Source organism: Silene latifolia, chromosome 3 (genome assembly GCF_048544455.1).
Source record: "Silene latifolia isolate original U9 population chromosome 3, ASM4854445v1, whole genome shotgun sequence".
NCBI lineage: Eukaryota > Viridiplantae > Streptophyta > Magnoliopsida > Caryophyllales > Caryophyllaceae > Silene > Silene latifolia.
Window position 1 is genome coordinate 67,870,707 of NC_133528.1, and position 6,723 is coordinate 67,877,429.

Below are 6,723 nucleotides of genomic sequence, written 5' to 3' on the forward strand. Positions count from 1 at the left end.
AGAAGGCTATAGGTATTTCATCACTTTCACGGATGATTTAAGTAGATATGGCTATGTCTACTTAATGAAGCACAAAAGTGAATCCTTTGAGAAATTCAAGGAATACCAGAGTCGGGTACAGAACCTACTGGGTAGAAAGATTAAAACACTGCGCTCAGACCGTGGTGGCGAGTATCTTTCTCACGAGTTTGATCAACACCTCAAAGACTGTGGGATTGCCTTACAGTTAACTCCACCTGGAACACCTCAGTTGAATGGTGTGTCCGAACGGAGAAATCGAACACTACTTGATATGGTTCGATCCATGATGAGTCACACCGTGTTGCCTGACTCATTATGGGGTTATGCTCTTCTCGTCACCTTCTCTAATACTTAACCAAGTCCGTCTAAAGTCTGTTGACAAGACTCCATATGAACTATGGAAGGGAACGGTCCCTAACTTGTCCTTTATACGGGTTTGGGGCTGCGAGGCTTATGTCAAGTGGAGACACGAGGATAAGCTCGGCCCGCGATCGGTCAAGACATACTTTATAGGTTATCCTAAAGGAACACTTGGTCATTACTTCTATTCGCCAACCGAACAACGTGTTTTTGTTGCAGCTAGTGCGACATTCTTAGAGAAGGAATTTCTCGAGAATGCAAAGAGTGATAGAACCTTCGACCTGTCGGAGATTCCAGAACCAAATACCGAGCAACCATTGGAGGAACCAATTCCTTCAATCCCGGTTGCGGTAAATATTCCTGAGGAACCTAGGAGGTCGGGAAGAGTCTCTATTCCTCCGGACAGATACATTGGTATGGTCGAGGAACATGACATAGATGACATTCTACTCTTAACGAGTAGTGAACCCGCAACCTATAAAGGTGCCATGACCAGTTCTGACTCAAAGCTATGGCTTGAGGCCATGCAATCCGAGATGGACTCCATGTATGAGAACAACGTATGGGATCTTGTTGACTTACCTGCTAAGGTTCGTCCCCTTCAATGCAAATGGCTTTACAAGATAAAGCATTCTGTGGAAGGTCAACAAGATATCTATAAAGCACGACTAGTTGCTAAAGGTTTCACCCAAGTGGCAGGTTTGCACTACGATGAAATTTTTGCACCCGTAGTCATGCTGCGTTCCATTCGGATTATCTTAGCGATTGCCGCTTTTCATGACTATGAAATTTGGCAGATGGATGTGAAAACCGCCTTCTTAAACGGTTATTTGGAGGAAGAGTTGTACATGGTACAACCCGAAGGTTTCATCGATCCGCAACATCCTAAGAAAGTATGCAAGCTTAAGCGTTCCATTTATGGACTTAAGCAAGCATCTCGGAGTCGGAATCATCGCTTCGACCAAGTGATTAAAGAAAATGGATTTACTCGATCGGTCGAGGAACCATGTCTTTATATCAAGTCGAGTGGGAGCAAGATTGTCTTCCTAATATTGTATGTCGATGACATACTCCTGATTGGGAATGACATACCTCTCTTAACTTCGGTGAAAGTATGGTTGAAGAACCATTTCCGGATGAAAGATCTGGGTGAGGCGCAAAAATTTCGGGCATCCGTATCTATCGCGATAGATCACGACGGATGTTATCTCTCGATCAGAGTCTTACATAGACAAAATCCTAGAGAGATTCAAAGCATGACTAACTCCAAGAAGGGGTTTCTTCCTATGGCTCCAGGGGTGCATTTGAGCAAGTCTCAGGCACCAGAGACACCGGAAGAGAAAGAGCGCATGACACGGATTCCTTATGCCTCGGCTATAGGATCAATCATGTATGCCATGATATGCACACGTCCAGACGTGGCATATGCATTGAGTATGACAAGTCGATTCCAACAGCATCCAGGTGATTCACATTGGATGGCTGTCAAGAACATTCTTAAGTACCTACGAAGGACTAAAGATTGGGCATTGACTTATGGAGGCGAACAAAAGCTATGCGCAACCGGTTACGCAGATGCTAGCTTCCAAACGGATCGAGATGACTCGAAATCTCAGTCTGGATTCGTTTTTACTCTTAATGGCGCTGATCGGTGGAAGAGTTCCAAACAAAGTGTTACGAACAGATTCTACGACTGAGTCCGAGTATTATGCCGCATCTGAAGCTGCAAAGGAAGCGATATGGATGCGTCAATTCTTACAAGGACTATCCGTAGTGCCTAGTTCGAATGACCCGATCACCATCTATTGCGACAATAGAGGTGCCATCTTCCAGGCTAAGGAGCCCAAGTCTAGCAACAAGTCTAGACATGTACAACGGAAAGCTCATCTAATCCGAGATTACGTGGAGCAAAAGGAAGTAGTGATAGAAAAGATTGCTACAGATGATAATATAGCAGATCCTCTCACTAAACCATTACGACAAGATAAGCATGAAGGGCATGTTAATTCCATGGGAATTAAACGTGTTCCTGAGTTGTAGTACTCTTTTATGGATTAGATTCATTCCCTTATGTACTCTATACGACATCATCGTTTTGATATTTATATATTTTGTTTTTCATGTGGTTTTGTACGACAATTTTGAACACCACAAAGTGAACTGAACAAACATTATATTTTTGGTCCTTAATTGCCCACGCGAGCTGATAACTCAAGGTAATTATTTTGTGACGTTGGTTGATGGTGGGTTCAACGAGCCATAAGTCAAAAGGTTGACTGACCAATCACAGAGGCGATTTATACGGATATCTCGTAGGACACAATTGTGACATCGACGTGGAGTCCTAAATGTTTTATAACATTCGGTGACCGGTCGTGGATAGGACCTCCATGGTGATCCTAAGAGTCGATTCTTTTGACTATCGACTGTCTCTTGAGACTAAGGCAGATTTTGGGTGACTTTGGTTTCTTTCTCACGGTCATCCGTAAAGGGGGCCAAGTAGATTTTTTTCTGGGTCATTTCATGTTGTGCTTAGATCGGAAGGAGTCGAGTTGAAGGAAATATTCAGCCTTTATATGTACTCGATATTTCTCGGGGCCACTCGAGGAGTCAGAATCGAAATGCATGGCCATGCTCGAATACGAATTCGTTTTATCAGTTGAGTTACTCTCTAGTCGGGGAAACCACTCTAGATACAGATCGATTGTAAAATACGACCTTTGCGGATCCGGATCTGCAAATTGTTTTACATTGAGTGGGAGAAATTTTAAATGAATATGAGAATCGGTTATCGCACATACACTTGTACGGACAAGTGGGAGTTTGTTGGAGCTGTGTCCTCCAGTTAGTGCGGATAACGTCATTGCACATACACTTGTACGGACAAGTGGGAGCTTGTTGGGGCTGGTGTCCTTTACAGTTAGTGCAAGGACTTATAAATCTCTAAAAGGATCAAAGGGTATACTTTTGTATTATAATCAGTTGGTCCACGTTTATCAATAACGGTTGGCTTGCTAGATAAGTTTGACGTTATTGTCATACAGATGGCGGTGATCAACTGGTCCCTAAAACTCACACCTATAGGATACGTTTGAGAGATGTGACGGTATGAAAATACAGTCATGTTGATGCCAGAAAATTGACTAAGCAGTTAGTCCGAGTTATTTGACTAGTAATTAGTCAAAATGCGATGTCGAGATATTTTATTTAATACGGATTAAATAATATTGGCTAAGGCTTAATTAAGCGATTAATTCGTAAATTAAATATAAACGGTTATATTTAATTAATGTATATTGAATTAATTATACAATATTGTCTTTGTCGGACATGTATTAATATTTCAACTAATCCGAGTTTTTAGTTGATGTTTTAATAACCGATAACCGATGACGATTTATAATAAAACCGCGTCATATACATTCAGCATTTTACGAACCGGACCACGAGTTAAAATTAAGAGGAAGTGGAAGCCCACTTCCCCATGTAGGCTCACGGTTGGCCGAGTGAGAGAACAAAAGGGAGAGCTTCTCCTCCTTTCTAACCCAATCACTCATTTGCTAAAAATTTAGGGTTTTGAGAAGATTGCCTCTCAAAATTCAGATCTCACATCGGAAAAACTCACATAACAACTCTCTCCATATTGCAAGTCAATTAGAGAGTAATTCTAGCACAAGGGCATAGTCTCAGACGGTCTTGGGTGCAACGATTAGGAGGAAATCTCTGTTGATTTCTGTTCTTTACGCCGCACTACAAAGGACCCGAGGTTGATTCTTAATCTTTATCGTTTCATTATTGTTTTTCGTTTATGACAATAAATTGCATATTAAATTTACGTTATAGTCCAATAATTTAAGGGTATTATACGGATATTAACCCACATCGAGCACGATCCGGGCGTCTCAGAACACCATGATCTGAGCGTCTTGCTCCCAGGACGAGCGGATTAGGGAGCTATGATCCGAGCGTCTCCCTAATGATCCGGGCGGATTCCTTTACAGAATCAACCGTGCCTCAACCCAAGACGCACGGATCTCCTTAGGAGTTGATGCTTGAGCCGCGCATTTCCCTCGGGACTTGAAATTCTCTACTCAACACTTAGCATTGTTATTTACTAATCTACCCTTGCTTAAACCTAATAATGTACTACTATATACACTTCCTTTGTAATAATCAAGGGATCAAGTTCTCTTAGCTTAGAAGAAGCCCTCTTAGAGGAGGCAAACCTTCCTTAGATTAGATTAGGAGTAGATTAGAATAGATTAATCTCAATCATTCCACAAAAATTATAAATTAATCTTCTCTTAATTATTGTTCAAGCTTTATTATTATTGGATAATTGAAGCTTATTGGGTTATTATTGGAGAATTGACAACTCTTCATCAATCAATCAAGTTTTTTTTCTATTATTATTTTCTTTCCAATTATTCATCTTAAGTTTGGTATAATCTCTTTACTCTTTACTCTTTATTGTTCACTTCCTCAACCTCTTATCATGTTTGTACTTGTTGTGATGATTGACACCATTAATGACATGTTTTCCATGATAATGAGTGAGTAGTTAATTAGCTAGGATTAATGGGGAATTAGGGGAAACAAACATGGGGATTGATCTATGCTTAATCTAATATGTTTTCATAATTAATTTGCTTGCTTGTTGTGATTTCAACTCATGCACATGTTATGTTCGATGAAATGCGAGCCTATGAATCCTTGCATTTTTTACCCATCACCTATCTCTTCAATGAGGCTTGTAAGCTTATACCCCAACTCGAGCCTCATTAGACCATGCATATAGTTATATAGGAAGGATTAAGTTGACTTGTAGGTGTTGTACAGTCTAGACGACTCGGCTCCAGGACCCAAACCTTCTTAGGAATTGTAAGATATACACTAACTCGATCCCATCACAACAATAAGTGCTTGCATCTAATTGAGAATATGTTTGTATGATTCACTCTCATGAATCCCCTATGAACCTATGATATCCTAGCACTTTTAGTCATTTGTTTACATCCTTCCTTTTATTGCTTGTTTTACTTTATCGCTTGCATTAGTCTAGAACACAACTACAAACCCAAATCAATTGTGACACTAGCATTAATTAAGATAGATAGACTTAGAACCCAAAGCACACCGTCCCGTGGATCGACCTCGACTTAACCACTAACTAGTTGTTTGTTGAGAAATATAAATGTGTTTGATTGGACGTGTGACGACCGCGACACCATCAAACACTCTTTACATTGCTAAAACGGTTTTCAACCGAGTTTTCCGACCTAACAAGTTGTTACACTTTCGTCGATTTCTCGTCTCAAGCCTATCATGTAACTACGAGGCTGTAATAATCCTCTTCTTTCATGTCTCTTTATCTGTTTTATGACCTGAACATGCTAAACTTGCATAACATGGTCCAAAATGCGAATCGAATGAGCCAAAATCGAGTTTTGACCGAAAATAGAAGGCCCTAGTCACCATTAGGTGACTCGCGCCTCAATGGGGGTATCCTGGTCAGAACTCAAGTTCATTTTTTCATTTATTTTTACAACCGATTTTCACAATTTACAATCAATTTTTATGATAAACATTTAACCATAAAACATTTTCACCCTTGGTTCCTTATACCATGACGGTTTAATCCGTTTTTCGGTGATAATATTTGGTTAATTACATTTCAAAAGGTATTTTAAAGCCTTTTATTTCATTTCTTTACATTTCAAAACCAACATATTAGTCATACACGTAAAGTCATCCTTGGTTCCACATACCATGTCGGTTTTAAACCCTAGTACAATGATGAAAATTGACTAATTAAAAACAAATGAACTTAATACAATTAGTTCATAATCGTTTTCAAAACTATTCATGTCAAGCTTGCAAAACCGAACCCGATATCGAATATCGTCAAATACAATGTTGATTATTCAAGTCCCGTTCCTCACATTAACACAAAAGTGGTCTAAACGACCTTTTCAAACAAAAACGGGTTCAAATACCCCCCTTAAAAACCATTTTACAAACGTTTTCAACAATCAGAAGACATCCCCTTGGATCGTCTGCTGCCCCACGCCTAACCATGCCACTGTTTTCCAGTTTTCAAACCAGGACATGCCTACTTACATCGCCTGATGGCTCGCGCCTCAATAGGCTGCCTGATGCAGGTCTTGCTTCCTTTCTAGCACTTGTTTAGGTTGATCCCAACTTCGGTTAACCCGAATACAAGATGGATCAGATGACAAGACTGCCCTTTTACCTTGTATTTGCAAAACGCCTTTTTAAGACAAATGGATCACGTTATGCACCATAAACCTAACTCGGTAAATGGATGTTTAATTTCCGTCT